Source organism: Rhea americana, unplaced genomic scaffold (genome assembly GCF_003343005.1).
Source record: "Rhea americana isolate MKP2758 unplaced genomic scaffold, rheAme1 scaffold_183, whole genome shotgun sequence".
NCBI lineage: Eukaryota > Metazoa > Chordata > Aves > Rheiformes > Rheidae > Rhea > Rhea americana.
The window spans coordinates 439,402-460,902 of record NW_028185961.1 but is presented as its reverse complement, the minus strand read 5'-3'; the positions used below and the strand labels follow the sequence as shown (position 1 = coordinate 460,902).

At 40.1% G+C, this 21,501-nt stretch overlaps 1 protein-coding gene across 3 annotated transcripts in view; it reads left to right on the top strand.

The window, feature by feature from the left end:
• LOC146597464 (protocadherin-15-like) overlaps positions 1–21,501 on the top strand; it is a 593,579-nt gene that overhangs the window by 213,639 nt on the left and 358,439 nt on the right. For all 3 annotated transcript variants that reach the window (XM_085302026.1, XM_085302025.1, XM_085302024.1), the window contains exon 5: positions 215–324. The gene's annotated coding sequence lies outside the window, so the exon portion shown is untranslated. The remainder of the gene's footprint in view (positions 1–214; positions 325–21,501) is intronic.

The window sequence follows — 21,501 nt, the reverse complement described above, 5'->3', positions numbered from 1 at the left end:
CCTTTTCTGTGATCAARCCCTATAATTTAATCTGAAGGAACTGATTTTTCATTTCCTTTAAAAAAGAGAAATGTTCATGAAGCTTAAACCTCTGAGGAAGCTGTAGGAGTGGAGCGGAAAGGGAAGATGTGGGTCTGCTGTCGGTTGGGGAGGCAGTGCAGTGAGAGAGCTCATGGAAGAAGCTGAAGTACTTCATGCCTCTCTTTTTTTGCAGGACTTCACGAATGGACTGTTGAGTGGGCTGGAACTTGACTGGACTGCTGTCCTCGGTGGGTAGTGATCCATGGTGCAGCCTCCAGCTGGCATGGCACGCTCGAATCATGAGTAAGTTAACCCCAATAGTAGGGTGCATTAGGAGAGATGGGGCCCAGCAGACGAAGGGACCTTATTATCCTGTTCTGCTGGACACTGATGAGGCTGCAGCAGCAGTACAGATTACAGTTTGGGGCCCCCACTTCAAGAGGGCTGTGGAGAAACTGGAGAGGGCTCAGCTGTCAAAATAGTCAAGGGCCTAGAACACATGTCCTGTGAAGAGAGCTTGAGGGAGCTGGGCATGTTAATGCTGGCAAGGAGGGCTCTTAGGGTGGATCCAGTGSCAGCCTTCAAGTACTGGATGATGAAAAAAAAAAGATGGTAGGAGCAAACTGGTTTTGGGAGCATCGGGCAAAATGAAAAGAGACAAATTGCAGCTTGGGATATTCAGGTTGGACTTTAAAAATTTCACTCCAAGGGTGGTGCAGCGCTGGTTCAAGTTGCTCAGAAGGGTCRTGGCATCGTTGTTCTTAGAGGTTTTCAAGGCTTCTCTAGACAAAAGCCTTGGTTGAGCTGGCTTGCTGGTGGCGGAATAGTGCTGTTTTAAGCAGGAATCTGGGCTGGAGATGTCCCTCCAACCAACRTTGCTATGATTCTGTGTCACTTCATTATTTTCAGTGAATGTAATGTGTCTTGTCATGAAGCTTTTTTAAAATAGTATCTGTTCAAATACATAGACRGTTTACTTCTTACAAGTAGACATACTTTTCACAGCAGTACTTTTCCTGCAGTCTGAGTTTATAGCCAGAGAGAACAGAGACATTGCTGGTTTTTCTTTAGCTGTAGCAAAAAGAAAGTCTCATGTGCTATAGCATTTCCTACCCTATAATGTTACAAAGYTGCTCTATTACATTTTTCTGTATTTAAGTTTGGTTGTTTGTATATTTTAAAAGGAAACTGCTTCGAAGACCTCCTTTAAACTGGTAGTAACTTCTTTAGTCTATTGTACAGAGGGGGGAAAAATGATCCTTTTAACAATACTATAATTTTCAATTTAATTCTAAGACTTATTTATAACTCTGCTATATAGAATTGATGCACTGTTACCAGTGCATAGTCTGTAACCCAGATCTGCCCTGAAAACTTGTGAAGACAAAAATGGTTGCAAGCAGCTGTTGTAGCAAAACAATTTTAGGTCAGATACTTAACAAAAATATCATGAATTCCCAAACCTTTTATTATGTTAAGGGAAATAGTGTGGAAGGCAAGGATTGAGAAAGAAAGTATACTCATCAATTGCGAGAAGAACACCTAAGGTAATTTTTCTTGTGAATCAATTTGTGTTTTCAAGTGTCTCAGACACACGCTTTTCTTCCATACAAAGTAGATTAAAAATATCTTGAATTCTCATAATTCAAAATGAATGAAGGTAGACTTCAAACTGGTGAAGTGAACTTACTATTTCAGACCCTACTCAGTACTCATTTTATGTGTAATTCATCATGTTGCACTTGTTCAGAGATAATACTTGCAGTAACTGTACTTTATTTAAATGGTAAAAAGAAGTTGAAAATTGATATTTAGGATATTCAAGTTATTGAGACTGAAGATATCACTGATTTTTGTATGAATGCAAATAAACATGTGGAGCTCAGCAAGGAGTTTCCCATTTTCTTTCTTTCAGTATTTCATTTATGGTTAGCAGRAGACATAAACACTCCACCTGTGTTTAAGGCCAGATAAATTTTTTTCCAATAAAAATGTCCAATAAGCATTTCTGAATAACTTCAGAACCTTGATYTCATATGAATAAACGAGGAATATCTATATTGAAACAGAAGATAAAAAGTGAATGMATGGGAAACACAACCTGGAAATGGGGAAAAATATATCGAAGTGACTTCAAGAAAAGATTGCAGGGGGGAGCRTACCACTGTTCATAATAATTACTATGAAAGTCATAATGAACTGTGGTTCTGTATTTAGTGTTCATAAGAAGCATCTTAAGCCTGGAGCCTCCATCATGCATTTCTTGAGAAATGTGCCCAGCACTGTAGCCCGCTGTGTTCCAGGACTATAGTGCAGCACTGTTAGAATCCGTTGGCATTGGCAAGCCTTCCAGGGAGCTACGTGTACGTGCACCCTCCGTGGATGACAGTACATGATGGACCTTAGCTTAGGCCTTTTTCTCAAAAGCAACTTGTTTATCTCTTCAAAGGCCCCCAATAGTCATTAAAGGGCCTGAGCAGACTTTCCTTGAACCCCCCACCACTGCCCAGGGCTGCATTTCAGCTCAGCTGGGAGCCCCCCGCCCCRTCTCCTGGGTGGACCCTGGACCTGTGCTGCGGGTAGCTGGTCTCCTAGATGGACCTTGCAGACCTGCATTGTAGCTTGTCTCTGGCCCTATCTCTTTTGCTCCTGGTTGGGCTCACTGGACAGACCCCAGATCTGGTTCATCTCCTTGCCGCGTCTGGGACAGTCTATGGAGCCCGTTACTTGCACCCGGCTCTGCCTGCCCGGCTCGGACGTTGCGAGACTGCGCCCCATCGGTGAGGCCACTGCCTGTGCTGGGGTCACCCCTTGCTCCGGCTCAACTTCCATCAAGGAGCATCTGGGCCTTGCTGCTCCCTGACAGGTTASAGATACCTTATCTCAAATCTTTAATCAACTTTACCTCCACATGCTCTCAGATTTTCTATCCATAGCATATAAGTAACTCCAGCAAAGGCTCCAAACAGACTACTCTAAATAATCAGCTTGCGTATCAAAACAAAACAGACGGCAGAGAAGAGCCAGCTGTTAATGCTAGCATAATCCTTGCAAATACTCACTTTGACTTTGGGAAAAAAACAGATTAAAAACAAAAAGTCTTTGTTCTGAGACATCTTGCGCCTCAAACACAAAAGAGAATATAAATGTCAAATAAATGGCCTGACAACAAGCAGTGTGTAGCTAGCTTCTGAGGTGTAATCAGCTGTTGTGTGGACCAGCAGGTTTCCTCCGGGCACTGCAGTTGCTTTTACAACAGTAATTTGTGGTGTGATGTGTCTTGGGACTTACTATCATAGCGTGCTGTGGATCATACCTGCCTTTTGATATGAGATGCCCAAATTGGTGCTACTCTATTCCCTCTTATCTGGAACTTTTATGTTACAGTTCTTATTTTCTGCAATATGACTCCAGTTGGTAATGGTGGGATGGTGGGACCCTGCCTAGTACTGCTGCAGCGGCTTGCAAGTGGTGTTTTGCAACTGTGTGCGGTGCCAGCCGGGAAGTCCCCGGGGGCCCCATGTCGGGCCTTCYGTGCCCCTCTCTACACTTTTTTTAGTTCCTAAGTAACGTGGTGAGCCTTCGTCGTACCTAGAGCGTCTGTTGTTTCCTGGGTTTGCGTTAGCTGTGATGGAGGAGAAAAGTATTTGATATGGGATGGACCAACAACAATAAAATGTGTGTGAGCAGTTTCTTTGAAAAGTGACTTTCTTTAAACGAAGCTGCACACCTCTTGCCTGCCTGGACACATCCCAGGTATTGAGCATATTTGCGATGCTTTCTCTTCTGTGTGTAGCTACCAGTTCTKTTTTCTCATGGAGGCTCATGTGGATCTCTACCTGCTGTACTGCTTCAGGTCTTTTGCCTTTCCATCCTACGACTTTGAGTTGTCTTCAGTAAGCATGTTTGAGCACTCTCCATGAGTTTGAGAGCTGGGTGCCTTTCTTTTTGGCTAATAAACTTAACCAGAGTTGRGTTTTTTTCCTCCATTGTCCAGTTACTTTTCTCTGAGGATTTTGATTCTGAACCAAATGACAGTCTGGTTTGCCAGCAAGGTCTCAAAAAAAAAAAAAATTCTTTTGACAGAAATGATTTGCTCTTTAGCTCTGTATCTGCTATGAGCATGCTTTATATTTTCTCTTTAAATGATCATTGATGATATCTTTCCTTTTTTTACTGTTGAGATCATTATTTTGGGTAAATTTCTTTGTCAGTGTATATTCTTAGCCACTTTGCGTGAGAAGAATGGAAGTAACATAATAGCTCTTCTATTGCTTCTGTTAGACTAGAGAAAGCAAAATARAGGAAGAAGATTGGTGGAGAGAAAACACACAATTCCTGGCTTTCATGTTTCTTCTCYCTTTGTTTTGTATTACTTTCATCTACAAATATATAGAAGATAGAAATAGAGTATCCTTCTCTCCTGTGGTTTGTACCCAGAGAAACTGAGAACCTCAGTTAATTTGGACGTCTGCTGAAGGGGTCAAATTAAATTGAATGAGTGGAGAGGGCTGTAATTTCTTTAGGTCAGCGATAAAAAAAAGAAAATGTGTTTGTAACTTGCATTCTAAGCTCAGGAAAGAAAGATTCCTGGCATCTGTGTAAACCRCCGTCTCAGAAACATACTGTGTGCAAGGAGAGTCTTCAAGGAATTGAAGGGGAGATCTATTTTTTTTTCTTTTTTTAGAAAAGTGGTATTTTGGTGTTCAGAGATGTTACTCTCCAAAGCAAATGAAATAGAATCAAACTTCAGCCCTGTAAATTCAAAGASAACAAGGGGACAGTTGGGGAAGCCAGAGCAGGGTGGAAGTGAATATAACTGGAAATGCCCAAAGCTCAACTATTTCATACAGAGTGGTCATATAATTTTGATCTTGGAATTCTGGAAGTTTACAGCTTTTTGCCTTCTAGTATTAAAAAAATAATAATAGCTCTCTGAAGTCAGAATTAGTATCGTCTGACTGGAGAARTGTAAATTTGGTATGGCTGTTTGGGGATAAGAAATTAAACAACTTAGACAACAGATGCTTGGTTTTGACTTCAGCAGTGTGAAGGATTTGAGATCTGTAGGTATCTGTAGATCTAATCTGGCTGGACTCCAGTAAAGCATTTGATATGTTCTCCCATGAGGAATTACTGATAAAGTTAGAAAAGATAACGATTAAGTAAAGAGTGAGTGAGTAGGAAACCGGCTGAAGCAGTGACAACAGATGGGCATGCTGGGGAGCAAACTTCAGAGGTGAAAGATTATTTGATCCAAAGACCAAGGCTGGCACGAGAATTACTGGGAGAAAATAGTCCATTTAGGGTGTTAACTTTGTACCTGTTTCKGATAATCACAGAAATCCCATTTTACAAGCAGCCTTCCAGGAGGGACCGAGGGAGAAGCATGAGGATAGAAAATGTACTTTTTTTTTTAATTATCATTATTTTTAATATGTGACTTGGTAAAATTAGATAGTGTTTAAGAGATGAATGGGGAGTAGTGGCRGGGAACTCTTACTGAATAAGGTCCTGAGAGGACTGTATCGGGAGTTCAATCCAATATTCCTTACCCAACCACTCTGACAGGATTCACTGGCTGTCCCTGTTGTAGGTACTTGGCAGTCTTCTCTGTCGTGTACACTACCTTAGCCTGCAACCAACAGGAAAAAATGGGGAACGTGTGCTTTATCTCTGCTAATAATTAGATTSGGCTACTGGAATACTGCTGATTGGTTCAATATTAAAGCTAAGTGAAAATTTAGGTGCAGAGAGCAAAGATGATATTCTTGATATGGTGAACAATATAGAATACAGAAGATGACAAGTCTTTTGTTAAAAAAGAAGAAAAAAGCTGTTACCTTCAGAATACAGCTTTTTCTGTATCCAGATAGGCCTTTATTCACCTTGGAGATAATTGGATTCAAAGAAAACACAACTTCCAAATAAGGCAATGTACTCAACTCATTTTCTGTGGAAATTAATGAAAAAAAAATAAAGGAATGTTTTTTCAGAGCCTAGAAAAATAGAAATGGTAAAACAACATGACTCAACAACCCCACTGGAGAAAGATCATCATCTCTGTAAAGACAAGTGCACTCCTTTTCAGTTATATTTGTTTTATGAAATGCACTGCATACTTCTCTCTTGGTGTCATACATAATAGTCAAATATCATCCTCATATTGGGCTACTGGGGAAGATCAAGAGCTTCCTGCAGCTATTGGTGTGGTTCAGAAAATGCATATGTATTCCATTTTAAGAAAAATGACTCATGGGTTRTTCTTTCCCTCTCTACAAACACAGGGAATAGAGAAGTGACATATTCAAATATTTTGCCTAYGTACTGAAACATTTTGTCAGGCTGCGATAGCGGAATTATGTTGCATGCTCCCTGTGTGTGACAGATAGGTGTCATCAGAGGACATACGTATTTTCTCACTAACATTTTTCGRTCAGTATAGGCACTGCATACCAGTATCTCTTCACATCAAAAGGTCGTTCGTCATGCACCGAGGTGAGAGCTGGAGCTTAGGGCAGGGAGGACTGAGAAGCTTTGTCTTCTATTTGTCTTTTGTCCTGCTCAGAAAACGGTGAGCTACGGTCTGTCCCTTCTGCTGATGTTCTCTGTGAAGATGCACCTTGAGGCACAGAAGGGCTGGGCATGGCTTTCTTCTGCAGCTGGGAAAAATGTTCCTGTTTTCAACCATCCACTCGGTGAAAAATATGTAATTGCTTGTAGGCTAGTTCCTTTCAAAACCTCAAGACATGACCTCTTGCTTTTTAGTCAGTTGCTTTTTCTGAAAGCATTAGCATGAATCTGACCYTCCTCCTTTAGGATTTAGTTCATGYAAATAAGATTTCCACATCATCTCTGTGTTTTGYCTTTCTGGGAGCCATCTCTGAATCTTCGTTATATGACTCTTGACAAGCCTCTGAACGCTTTTGGTTGCCTTTGCTGCACCTCTAGAGTCTTCGTGAGGTTCTTYTGTTCATGAGAGTTTTTAGCAGCCTAGAAGGTGTTACTGGTGTGTGTGCTCCTGCTGGGAGAAGTCAAACGTGCTGCTTGTTTGGGTAAGCTAGTGACTGCAGCTGGTTAGGTATATGCACTGAGACAGTGTTTTTCCTTTGTTTTCCTTTGCCACTTGACACTAAATTTATAATGGAGATTTTGTTCCTGCTTCTGCTGTAAAGTTAAATTGGAGAAGGATTTTCTCTCGTCTCTCCATTGCTAACGGCTCTGAGAAGATTTAAAAGGCACTTTTCCCTTGCTCAGTTGCTCTYATTCATGCCTTATGTTATCGTTGCTGTGGTTTTCCAGTCTGTGTCTTTTATTTATTCTTTGGGGTGATCATTTTCCTACTGCCTGCAAAGATCACTTGCTTTTATTGTTGCTGAGATTCTTAGAGAGGTCCTGTTTGTGTAAGTGGTCTTGTTTTCTGGTCATAACCTTTACCCCTTCCTGTGCTTCGGRGGTTAGGTACTTATGCTCCTCGGTAGATCTTCTTGTGAGGAATGGTTTTTGCAGGTCACCAAGTGTTATAACCTTGCTTTATATGTATTTAAACTTCTGAAATTCTTGTGACACTAGGCTTTCAGATGATTTTTTCATTTCRCGTGTGAAAGATGGATATATTCAGTAAGGCATAGGTTCCCGAYGTAGAGGATTAGCTGACTGGCTTAGGCTGCCGTGTTCACTAACTTTCACACTATATAATTTAAAATAGTATATATCAAGAGTATGTTTATATGTACTTACTTTCATACGTTAAAAAGTCATCTTTTTCTGGATTTATAGGAGTTGGAGAAGCACTGTAATACAATGGTGATTTTCTCTGAAGGGAAAAGCTTTAACGTGTTGTATTGTGCCTTTTATTTCTTCATTATTTACATGAGCAATGACAGTCTTTTACCTTAAGGAAGAAATATTTKGTCTAGATTTTGGTCAATTTATAAAGTTTTTGAGTTCTGGTTATTTGGTATGCTTTTTTATTTATGTTAGAGATCAGTTAAGTTAACAGAGCTCCCTCTAATTTTTTTTTTTTTATGATGGTCTCCATTAATCACATACTTCTTGCAAGAAGTGAAAATTACTTTCCAAAATCAGTGTCCTTGGAAGTGATGGGTACAACAGCTCTACTCAGCTTGCTTTCCTCATCCATGGGGGTTATGTCCTTTTCTTGTTGAATGTCTACAATTAAAACCAGAATGGACAGCTGAGACTTGTGTTCGTGGGTCAGGACACTCGGTTTTTAGTGTCTTCTGCCAAGGTTGTTACAGATTAGCAGGGTTTGATATAATTGAATACTACTTTTGGAGGGACACGTGTTGCTGGTAAATCTCCAACGAGGAGTCAAGCRAGGGAGGAGCAGTGTGAGTTAACACTGAGGTGTCCCTGGCAGGCTGTTAGCGGGCGGACTGACTAAACCACGCGAGTTGCCTTTATGCCCTCATACATTTGTTGTACACTTATGGCTAGTCAGTAAGTTTTATGTGTCAGGAAATATAACTCAAAAATTCCTGRAGACAGTCAGGAATGGTCCTTACGTGATACAATTTTTGAAGAACATATGCTATGTTTAGTTAAAAGCACTGCAAGCTAGGTAAGGGTTGCTATGCCTTCATCTATCTGCATCTGTATGAGTGACTGACTTTGATCAATTGCTCAAACAGTAACATATCTTTACAAAATCCGAAAAGCTGTTTTTTAAATTTCACATGTCTAAAGATTATAGAGGCTATGAAATACATCAAATAATTTAAAACATACATATAGAGAAAATGACAACTGAAAAATAATCTTAACTGCTGTTTATTCTTTGCCTCCTCTTGGGACCTTTCTTTTACCCCCATGCTTGATATTTTTAGAGCTAGTTAAATAAACAACTTTGTCCTGCCGGCATTCACTTTGCATGCCTTCTGTGAGTATTCCCTTCCAGGATGCTGTTGGAAAATGAATAGACCAAAGCCATGTTCTCTTCTTCCTTATCTGCAGTGAATGTTTTYGTGTGGCTAAGGTTATTTGGTGTTTTACTTTTTAAGAAGAGGCAGGTAAGCAGTTTCCAGCATTGTGATTCACTGTTGTAGGAGAGGGAAACAAATAGGAAATTCATTTTAGAAAAGATATTTGAACTGGCTCATTAGGATAAGGCTGAGGTACATGAAAGCCTGTTTTGTATTGGTTGACATTGAAGCTTGTGAATCCTCATTGAAGACTCTTGTGTGCAAGTATTCATGTAAAGATGTATAATAAATCAAGGACAAACATATTTAGGTGGATTTCAGAAAATCACTCTTTTTACAAAAAGAGTGCTCTGTGAAGAAGGCGGTTTTGCTATGAGTTTCAGCAATTATCACATTAAATGAAGTCCTGTAATTTTTCCTAAATGAGCATTTTTTTTCCTAGACATTTTATCTCTCTATCACAAAATAGGAGATTTTAAAAAAAGATCGATTAATCTCATGATTTTCTAATGCATCGTCAGAAATAGTTAATTTTTAGATGATGTGTAGAATATATGATACTTTCAATTAACAGTCATTAATACTGGGTTTGTGAACAAGCTTAGCTGTCGCCTCGTTCTTATCACACACAGCTGCATTTTTCTGTGTTGCAATTYTTTTTAATTTAGACTCGTTTAACTTAATTTCTTCTCAGTAAAACACTACAATTGTGGTTCTATATACTGTTGACCGAAAACAACTTTTTTATCTTTGGATCTTCCAGCTACACTCTTGATACTAGGTGTGTTGAATTACCCTGGGATTAGCTATGATATCTTGACAGAGATATCTTATATTTGGGAGATATTGGAGGGCTGTAAGAGAAGGGTCAGATAAGGACTTTCCGGCATCGCTTCTATCTGTATGATCAGAATACAAGCTTAGAGAAACCCAATACACCTCTCTTGAACTCCTCACAGCACAAACTGGGTATTTTTAGGACTATGGATCTTCTCCTGACTGATGGTAGTTAAGTGGTAGATAGATTGGGTCTGTGAACTTAAAAATGGTAAAAGAAAAAAAAAGTGCAGAGAAGATGAAGAYGTGAAGATGTTATCAAGGACAAAGTTTATAAAATTTAACAGATGTGATTTTAATTGTGTGGCATCAGCTTAAAGCTTTACTTGAGGACATCTGCAGATAATGGTAAGGCAAATGAGCGTGTGCCTCGTAAGCATATGGGTGTGTAGAGATAAGGCTCAATTTGCATATTTCTTTCCTTTTAGTTCCCTTGTTTTCAAAAGTTTGATCTGAGAATAAGTGCAGCACTACTTCAGTATCAGCTAAGTTATTTGCCTTTGGCTTTTTGAAGCATTTTTGTAGAAAAAGAAAAGCTTACAAAGTTGCTCAGTTTACAAGGATCGCCCAAGAGATGAAAAATGTCATTAGCACAGAGAAGAGCAAAGGTTTGCTCCYGGACTGACTGGATGCTTTAGTTTATTTCTCTTTGAAGAGTGCCTCCAAAGGGGGGGATGGAATAGCTGTTTAACAGTTGCAGTTACAATGTTGGTTTTCACTAGAGATGCTACTGTGTCTGAGGATGAAACGGGCTGGATTTGAGCWGCTTCCGCCAGCTGTAGCGCTGTTCCTTGCAGTAGTGCACTGCACTGCAAGTGCAGTGTAGAAATGATAGTGATGTGTAGCTGCTGAGTGAATTCACGGAAATAGTGACGTTTCTGATGTCCTGTTAGGATGTTCTATTGGAGAAAGTTTAGCAATGGGAAAGAAGCCTGGCATATTAATTATTAATTGACATATCCTGTCAATTTTAAGTGTGTTTCTGCTCACTATATATCTCTAGTGTCTTATTCTACATCCTTTCTCTTCTCTTCATTTGGTTAAGCTATAAGCAATTTTGGATGGTCTATCCGAAGGAAAATGGGCTTTTTCTTTGAAGGCAGTGCAGATCCTGTCTTGGGTGCAGGAGAAAGGAATCTACTTGGCCTTGCCATACTGCACCGTGCGGGAAAGGTTGGGGAAGAGGCCATAGGCCCTGCAGAGTGAGGCTGTTAAAGAGGTGAGGAAATGGGCACAGACTGATTCCCAGAGGAGACTGAGCAGGTACACAGGTTCAGTGATGAACACAAATACTGTTACTCTCCCCCCAGATCTGGAGCATTGAACGTGTATCTGATTGTGGGGCTTAAATCATTCTCATACTATGTTCAGATGGCATATGCTTCCCAGATRCTGTATTCTGGGAGGAGATAAGAGGCCGTTTAGTTCGTAAACAGAGCCTTGTTCTCCATCTTTGTGTTAGAGGCAGACCCTGAGCCTTCTTACAAAGTTGTTCAATTTACAAGGATCGCCCAAGAGATGAAAAATGTCATTAGCACAGAGAAGAGCAAAGGTTTACTCCCCACCTGACTGGATGCTTTCGTTTATTTCTCTTTGAACAGTGCCTCCAAACTGAGGCCGGTCTTTATAGTTAACGCAAATAGAAGAGGGGAGAAAGAAACTAAGTGTGAATGTCCTGTATGTCRTAAAAGTCTTAATTGTCCTTGAAATAGTTGCAACTGATAGAAGGCTAAAAGCAAGGTACTAACAAAGGTAGGTCCCAGTTACGCTAAGAGTAACGTGGAGGAAGAGTGTGAAATTAAGCTGTAACTGAAGCCAAACTATTTGAAGTGACAGAGATTGACATGTCACTGCAGGGAAAGAAGAAGTTATGAGTATGTGTTTTTTTTTTTTTTTAAAAAAAAGAAAAACTGCACTGTATGGATGAAGTATACAACTGCTTTTCTGTTACACTTGCTCTTCCAAAGTTACGTGTATCTAACAAAGCTTACAGAGTGCACCAGGAAAAAAGCAAGATTTGCTACTGATTTAACATGCCATATGGCCACCTGCCACTTCTCTGAAAATTTACATTTTAGTTAACGGATAGAACTGTCATCCTTGGCTTTTAACATTAAAAGCACAATCTTCAGAAAAAGAGCATACTCTCACGAATTGCAGGCCATCTAAGAATAAAATCCCAAGATTTTATGTGATTTGGCATATATAGCAAGTTGAGTTATCTAATAAACTGTAGCTATTCATCATCTACCTTGGAAGTCTGAAGTTTAGTAGGGAGTTGTATAGTATGTCTTTTGGTACCTAGACTTTCTTAGGAGTGGGGGAAAAAAATGAGGATTTTGGAGGGATGAAAGGATTATGGCTTGATTTATTTGGCAACAAAATTGACTATAAAACTACTTTTACTATGCTCAGGAGACCAAGGCATAGAGATGTCATATTGAATAATAACATCAGGATAATATCAAGGTCTTTGGTCATCTTACTGATTTCACACAGGCGAAGCTACAGATATAAAACACTTGATACCAGAGGAATAGGACACTTCATGTGGATAATAAACACCTAGGAAAATTAATGATCTGTCCGGCTGAAAAGATAAAGCCTGAGTCACAATAACCGAGAGCACTGGCGAGCGAGTCTATTACATGCGTTTAACTGTTTTATTGCTGTCCAAAGCATCCCTTACATCAACTAGAACGTGGTTTATACATAGCGTATTCCTAAATAAGTGCCAGTGCTCTGTCAGAGGAGTGCCCTCGCCACCGTCTGCTGAGCGTTGATTGCTGCCTAATTGCAACACTTAATGGTAAAAGTACATTCGTTCTGAGCTTCCTTTTCCCTACTGCTAGTTTTTATGCCAAAGTTAGAGAAGAGTTTCTTACAACCAGTAGTACGTAGCTACAGATGTCTGAATCCGTCTGTGGTCAGCAACGCCCTGAGGATCTGCTTTTCTGAAGTAGTCAGAAATTGGGGTACTTGTTTAACTCTGCCGAGGTGCGCAGGATTTCTGTTTCAGAGTTGGTGGTCACGCAGAGCTCCCAGTCATCTTGCAAGGAGGTTTGGACGCTGGGCACCTCTGCAGATCAGCCCTCGGCGTCACCGGCACGCCTGTCGGTCGGAAGGCCGTTACCTGTCCTTTACGGCAACCAGAATGKCTGGGAACAGCCTTGTAATAGAAGGGTGTACTTTTGCTTGAGTAAATATTTTAGGTACCTTTTTAGACAGACAAATTCCATGGCTAGGAAAAAGCAGCCCTCTGCAGCCGGCTGAGGCCCCGCGGTCGTCGGAAGGCATCGGCCGGCAAAGCGTGCCCCAAAGCCTCCTCAGGATTCCCTGCCTGCGGAGTGGGCAGCGCTGGTGGGACGACCTGGTGTTGCAGATACCCGAAAGCCAGGCTTCCTTCCTGAGTGCCTGTGGTTGTGGACAGCGAACCAGTTCCAGGGGGAGAGGGACAAAATACAGACCTGACCTAGGGCAGGGCCGAAGGCGCAACTGGTGTGCACGTGCATTTGCATTTGGGGCRGGATGCATATGGGTTTCTACCTTCATAAAAAAAATGCCTGAACCAGTTTCAAGGTGATGTAGGTGAGGAGAAAGCCATAGGCAGCGATAACAAAGTATTAGCTCAGTAATGCTCTGAGAAACGCTCTGAGAGGTTGGATTAGAAACGTACAGGCAACCTGCAGTCACTATCACTTCCACTAAAATTAATGGCATGTGTTTTCTTTAAGAAAAAAAAAATCTGTGACATTTGATCATCCTGATATTCCTAATACTGAGTTCTGCAGAGGGCGAATTTGTAAAATGCTCCAACATTTGCATTTTTAATACCTCATTACATTTTATGACTTACAATTATGTTTCACATTTTTGGGGGCTTTTTTATTCCATACATATGTAGCCATAATAACAAAAATTGAAATCTGCAGGTGTTTTCTGTGTCTCACAGAGAGACTTCTCAAGAACAGCCAGTTACTGTTACCCCAAAGTTCTGAACATGACATTTCTATCAAATTGCTTTAAAAAAAGAAAGAAAAAGAAAAAGGTTTGCCTATGTATGATAGATTGTGGTGGAGTATGAATGCAAGCAAATGATGCAACTACCAATGCATCTTGGCAGTCGCTATTTTTAAGAAAGCCGTATTTACAGTCAAGCATGGATGTGTATGTGTACGTGTGAAATTTCTCACAAAATTAGGAAGTACAGAGAAAATAAGAATTCCAGAGGAAGTGCAAATGCACAGCTGTGATTAAATATCTGTGCCTTTGTACCAGTGCAAAGCTGTATGCAGTGCTGCTTATATATGTATTCCATGCTGAGACACAATTTTACATTCTTTGCACAACTTACATGATTGCAGGGTTAATTTATAAAACAGGGAATATCCATTTTCATAATAGATACTTTGGAGGAAATTTGAGCATATACAAGGGCTCAACCAAACTCTCAGTATAACTGTTCAGGGATAAAAATCAGTAAGTTGTGTAAAAGCAGGGAGGAAAGGCAGTTTGTGATGAAAAGAACACTCTGTTGGAAGACGGAGAAAGTAGAAACGCAGAAAGAGCTGTGGCAAATTTCCACACTAGAAAGAGCAAATAAGATAGCTTTTGGACAAGAAGAGAAAAATAAGGTAGTCTGTGCTATCTAATAAAGCAGTCTCTGGCTAGCTGTTTTCTGTTGGTTTTAACAAAACTCAAAACCTAACTGAGTTAACACAACATTCAAGGACGTAACAGGAGGAGGATGTGAGGTGCACGTAGTTAGTCGGGACAAGTCAGTGTGTCTGTCAGTTGAGTTGGAAGCTTGTGAGCTCAATCAGGGGGCTCACAGGGAGTTCTCAAACTTATTCTCTTGCCACATAACCAAATTTAGGAATTGCTTTATTTTATAAGCGCCAGATCAGGGTAAATCATTTTTTTGTTGTTGTTGTAGAGGCTTGCRTGTACAAACTGTATAAATGCTAATTGGCCTTAGGATTTGCCAAAATACTTGAATTATTGACAGTGCAGTCCAAAATTTGCTTGAACGGTTTACATCCTTGCAGTGCTTTCCAAAATTTTCCATCATGCATACTCTATCATTTCATTAAATTTTTATACTTCTAGAAAGCCAATAGCGRTTTTGAGAACAAGTCTTATTCTTTCATTTTATTGGCAGAGGGGAAAGCTTTTGCCATTAGTTCTTTGTTAATTTAGAGAAACATGCAGCAAGAAAGAATAAAAAACTAGGTGGGGGAGTCTTGTCTCCCCGTACCCCAAGCCAGCGTGTACATTTTCTTTCTTACCTCTTGGTTGAATGTGACTACTGAGGCACAGCATTTTTATGTCTAAATAGCGTATGTAATTCAGACGGAGGGATGAAGCWGGTCAGTGTTGCCTGTGCTTTTCAGACTTAGACATTTACTAACAACACAGCTTTCCTCCTTATAAACTTTTGGTTAGGAGGCATCACAGTGGGAGTGAGCTGCTGGTCGGTGAGGCATACCTTGGCTTAATTGTTTAAAAACAAGCAAGCATGCTCTTCAGCATGAATTCCAATTTTCATCCAGTTTTCTGTTAAAAAAAAAATCCAAATGATTAAGTGAGAGTCTCTTGAGCTTACATGCAAAGAAGTGAACTGCAAATCTTTGATGCTATAGCAAGTTAAGAAGATTGTTGAATAGCCTGCTTAGAAAGCTTACCTGTATAGATGTGGTTGTTGAAGATATTACAGCTGCCAGTGGAAGAAGGATTTTGAAATGCTGCTTCACTTCTTTAAACTGAAGGTGATGGTTTACATAGCATGGCTGAGTTCTCCAGGAGAAGCATCTCTGATTACATTTGGGAAAAAAAAAAAAAAAAAAAAAAGAAGGAATCTTAAATTTTGGCAAAAAAAAAAAAAAAATGGTTTTTTTTTTAAAAAAAAAAAAAAAAAAAAAAAAAAGGCAAGGGGCAGAAATCTTGAGATCTTGAGTGTGTCTGGACTGTGTATTTGGGAAAACACTGATCCCTCTGCTCCAAATTTGTCAGATTTCAAAGTGCTTTGAATTTGAAATGGAGTAGCTGCGTGTTCAGCTGCTTGCTGTCACCTAAGAGGCCCTGAGCTCAGCCCAGCTTTGTTGATCTTTCTTCAGATACTGGTTGTGACTCTTCTTTTTATAGTAATCTGTTTCTGAAGGAGTGCTGTGTTTTAAATACACGAGGTAGACTATAATCGGTGGCTGTAAAGCTACTGTATTAGCTAACTTGCTTAAAAGGTACTGTATTAGAGTAGGGTTAACCTACTGTGGCACAGAGCAAGAGAGGTTATCTGCTGTTTTCTACTGTTTATTATCCATCACCACTCCTCAGACTAGGATCACTGGTGCACAGGGCTGAGAGGCTCACGAGGCTTTATTCTAAGTCTAGAGGCAAGAAACGAGTCAAGAAATCACCAGATGATGCTCATTGCTGCGACAGCCGGTGGTCTTGGCAGTGGACACATGCCTCGGGATATTGGTAGACTCCCTGATGATGAAAAATTTTAAGAGGGTTTTGCTCTACAAACTGTAGGAAAATAAGTATATCCCTTTTTTGCACCTCCCTGAATTTTGGAAATTAGTATTCACTGGTACATAATATATTTTGAAATTACATTAGTTTTAGACAACGAAGCTGTTTATTAAAATGTCTGAACTGCAGCACTGAGACTTAATTTGTATAGGAAGCATATGCACTAAAATACAGATAGGCAAGTTCTCTATAGTTTGTAGAAAATGGAATTAGCCCCAGAGGGCACTAAACTGATCTCATTCCTAAAATAACRCTTTTTAGGCCGACATGCTTTAGAGAAGGCTGTGCAGAATTCCTGCAGTGGCCTTCAGCACGGCAGAGTTTTCTCCTTGCGGTTTAACTGTCCCCTTACGCCAGGTCTCCGTGCCTGGTTTTGGTCATGGCTGTTGAGGTGCAGTGCAGAGTCACTAATTCCTTAAGCAACGTTGGGAAACATTAAGTTTCAGAAGTTCCTCATTTTTAGACTTGTTCTGTGCAATTAAAAATATTACAGTTTCAGCTTTCAGTGCTCAAACACCCTTGCAGAGTCTATACTAAATGTCACTGTGAACAAGCTTATGTTGCCAAATTGTTCAGATATGTATTTATTTGTCAGTTAGAGAGCTCTTCAGTTTTAAGATCTGCCAGTCAGAAGCTTTCATAAAACTTGAGTTCATTTAAAATCATTGTTTCTGCTTTGGTACTGTTAAGTCCGTACTAATACTTCACGTACTTTATGATAAAGAATGATAAAGATCTTTAGTTTCCATAATTTGACTTATGGCACGTGTTAGGCAGAGAGACAGCTTAGGGAATAACTTTCTGCTTCTCAGAGACAATATTCATCTTCRGTAGATAATACTTTCAATATTTACATCTCTGCAGAAATAGATGATGCCACTTTATTCAGGAAAACCTTGGTATGAAGCCAGTCTCACAACAGCAGCAGCAAAACAAATGCACTCTCCGTAGAGACCTCTAGCAATGGAAGCAGCTTTAGACAGTGTTCAGCCCTGAGAGTGAATGGCCTTGTGTAACGTGTAGATGTTGCCCTACACTTTTGTTAGTCAGATCCTTGGGTGTTTCTTGCCTTCTGTGGTTTCCTTGGCGGCGCAGACTTCAACGAAGAGTGTATTGTTTTGCTCGTGCAGGCGCTCAGCGAGCGTGGCACTCTTCCCTCCACGCAGGAAAAGGTGTTTTGTTTGGGTGTGTCATACTTGCATATGTGATTAGCTTAAACTCTTCTAGCAAATACAAAAAAACCCAAGAGATCGTTAAAGTCTGAAAGTCTGTTATCCCATATGACTTCCTTACTGTCAAGGAAATAGCTTGTTTGAAAGAAGAGCAAAAAGCCACATGTATGATCAGATAGTTCCCAGAGCTCCCTGTTCTGAAGTTCATTAAGCTGGCTTTACCATGCCGTAATCTCGTGAAATCGTTTCTGATCCTCACTGAGCRTACCTCTAGATTATGTTGCCGAGATGCGTGATTACATACAGCTTGCTCAGACATACGCTTCGCTAGTTGCAGAATAACCTGCAGCAGTGAGAAGTTCAGGCAGGCTGAACCTCAAGACTCCTGTTACCGCTGCATTGGCCTTAGGGTCAACGGTAGCAAATTTACACCCAGTTCAGTGTCTCCATGCATTACAGATTTTAGTGCAGACATCCTAGAATAACAGTAAGACTGGACCCTAACTCTTGGTCAATGAACAGGCTTGGATCCAGTCACATAGCCATGGAGTGATGATTCCTTACTTGGAGTCGAACTTCATTTCTACTGTCGTTCAACAGCCCTATGATTATTTCCAGCATGTTTCCAAAGCTGTAATAAAGCCAGTTTTGCTTCAGCTGACCATAGGATTACTTCAAGCAATCTCAGAATCCTTTTTGTCTGGATTTAAATATTTCTAAAAAGTAATGGATGCACTTTTCAGTGAGTTGTCCCACTCGTTTATCTTACAGGCTGCCTTCTTATCTAATTGGCATGTGTTTAAACTAAAAATTAAATTCATCTTTGTTTACATCATTGAAAACACATACACTACAGTTATACAAAATATAATGTATAACAACATATTTTCACTTTAAATTGTCAATAAAATTTATTTTTTTTGAAAAACTAGAAATTAAACCCATGAAAACACAAGCCCTAAGTGTTTAGAAGCAAGAACACAAAAGAATAAAGATGTAGAATAAACATCATTTATATAATAATTTCATAATTGAGCACAGGCTTATAATTTTTAATGACTGGAGAAATCTGTGGCTAGATGCTTTGCATACACCAAGTAAATCCCTCAGTCTTTCTTTGCCTAGGGCACGCCGGGGCTTGCTCTGCGCAGGGGGGGTCGGGCTGCACACCCTGAACTGCAGGCGCTCCCCCTCGGTCGYGAGGCAGGGGCCCGGTCCTCCCACGCTTCCTGTGTTTCCAGTGGAGGGAGTAAGATCTTGCAGAGCCTTCTGCAGAGTGGGAGCCTGACTTGCATGGGGGTTAGGTTTGGTGTTATCYGCTAAAAAGCAGATGGGCACAGCCTGTTAGATGTATCAAGGCTTGAAGATGAATAAGAAGTAAAAAGAAGAACTGAAATTTTAAGAGGTCAGAGGCAGTGCAATGTCTTGCGATGTTTTTGACATACTTGTTTACTTTCCTTGAAATATATGAGTTTCCCCATGGCAGTTTTTAAAGCTAGAAGTTTATTTTCTGATAAATTAAATTTGAAGCATTTCTTAGTTGCTGATGAGATGAAATTTGTTTTACCTTTCAGCTCCTGGTGAGCGCACTTAGCCACAAGCCTAGTTAAGTCTCAATAAACTCAGTTCTTGATTTCAGCAAATACTGAATTCAGCAGCTGCAGAATRATAATATGCTGAGCTAAGAGCCTTTATGAAAATAAGGGGAATTTAATCGTATTTTAAGTTCTCACCTCATTAGATTTGTTGGAGAATTTGCCAGAAGTAAATGCTGATTCACTGGTTTCATAGTATATTTAGTGGTTAGCTTGGGGTAAGAGTTTATCATTTTAATTAGAACATACACATTTTTTATATTTCTGTAGTAAAATGATTTTATAGTTGTAATTAATCATGTCCTCCCCCAGTTTCTCTTTGATTTCTTAGGTTTGTGGTAGGACTCTGTAGAAAACAAATTAGTTGTACTATGGTCATCAGCATGTATTTTTATTTGTCTCTGTAACGTGTGCTCGTCTGAAAGAAGGGAGTGTAAATGCCCTATGCTAATAAAAKAACTGTTTTTCTCTTTGAAAATTAAAACCCAGAAACTGCACAGGATGGACTTTGTCTGAAGAAAACAGGGGGAGAAGCTCACTACTCTCTTTAACGTTAGAGTCCTTTCCCATATTAAATAGGCATTTCTCTRTCCTCTCATCCCTCCATTTAAAACCACGACCTCAAGTTCCATCCTGCTGCAGCCATTATGCTGGTTTTGTGTTTTAACTGRGGAGACGTGCTTCCTGAGCTGCTGAACACCTCGCTGTTGAAGGTGAGGCAGGTAAGTCACCTTCCTTGCACCAGGCRGGTCGGTTCCAGCAGAAGGATGCGGTCCAAGTTATTGCAGCTTAGCGAATGGACGTCGTCGGGGCAGGATCTTACTCCATCGGACTGCTGATAGGAAGTGGGCTTGGGTAAACGTATCCCACGGAGAACCTCGCTCAGGGAGGAGGCTGGGTCCTGTAGGACGGCAGGAGAACAAGCCATTTCCAGAAGAGCTTATAACAGGATATGAGAGGAAGGTGGTGAAGTCGCATAAACTGATTTGAGGCATGCTTGAGGCAGAAGGACTGAGAATAGTTTTCTTAAATAGCTGATGATACATTAACAGAAGTAATTATCTGAATTGTGCTATAGAGTGTTAAATAATTCCCATATGATTAAATAAAATTGCATATTACTTTGTTGGCTACAGAACAATAATATCGTTCACCTAGCTGAGAAAGATAGATTTGTGTATTTTTGTTATTTTCTTTTTTATGGTATTCCGTTGTTCATGGGAAGTATGCCAGTATTAGAAATATAAAAATATTTGATATACACTTTTAATTACAACTTATTTCATTAATAGATCAGGAATTAAAGCTCTGCTATAAATAATAAAWTTTTTCAGAGTTCTCCACGCAAACCTTTATGCATAACCTGATAAAGGCATGGAAATTCCCCTCTTGCTTCTAGCTAGCTTGGTGGTAGGTATAAAATACAGACCTTGCAGTTAGACTTAGTGTTTTAAAATTCMTATGTTGCTGGACTAGCCAAGATGTCTGGCAGCAGCCTTGAAGAGCATGACCAGAATCATCCTTTCCTTTTATCTGGCTGCTCAAGGCTGGAAATTCAAAGGACAGTGTATTTTGAAAGACAAGCACGAGGCAGAGGATCTAATAGTTTTGCTCGCTGTCCTTGACATTTTCTGACTCTGTCCTCCTTGAAGCAGGAGGGAAAGCCACATGAGCGGCCACACCGTGTAGACTCAACAGTCCTTAGCGATATTTGGAGAATAGTTAAGTTTCTAGCCCCTTTTCAGTGACTAACTCTTAGATGTGATAAAATTTGGAGTTTGTTGGGGGTATTTTCCTAATCTCCTCTGGCTGGGAAGGTTCTGTTTTTTGGTTTTGTTTTGTTTTTTCCTTTCACATCTCCCACCTGCACTACTGGAATGAATTCCAAGTGGAGAATATCGCACAGGGCAAAGATCTCCCTGTGTGAGTATTCTCCTGGAGAGCAAAAGCTTTATAATGAAAAGGGATAATATCCAGGTCACGCATCTTTAAGCCTGTAATAGAGGCTTTGGTATTGGTATGAGCAAAAGGATAATCTGATTCTAGGATTTCTGAGTTAATATTAAGTCTGTGGATCCCTGAATCTGTGCTGTTCCAAGCTGTACTGCTGCAAGAAACTTGCTCTGACCTTTCTTAAAACACAAATTACATCTGTAAACAATGGCTCTCTTAACATGTAAATTACTTGGAGATGAAGTTCTCCATAACTGATTTATATGTGATGCATTTGGAAGAAAAAAAAAAACATTTCAAAAAACACAGGGCCAGTTTATTTCTTGTCTTTTGTTTTTTATTCTGTCTGTCATCTCTAATTTTGTCTCCTGGGGAATGAATCAATCAGGTGGGCTATGATGGCAGTCTGTGGTACAGGCTGTTCCTATTAATGCAGACCAGACC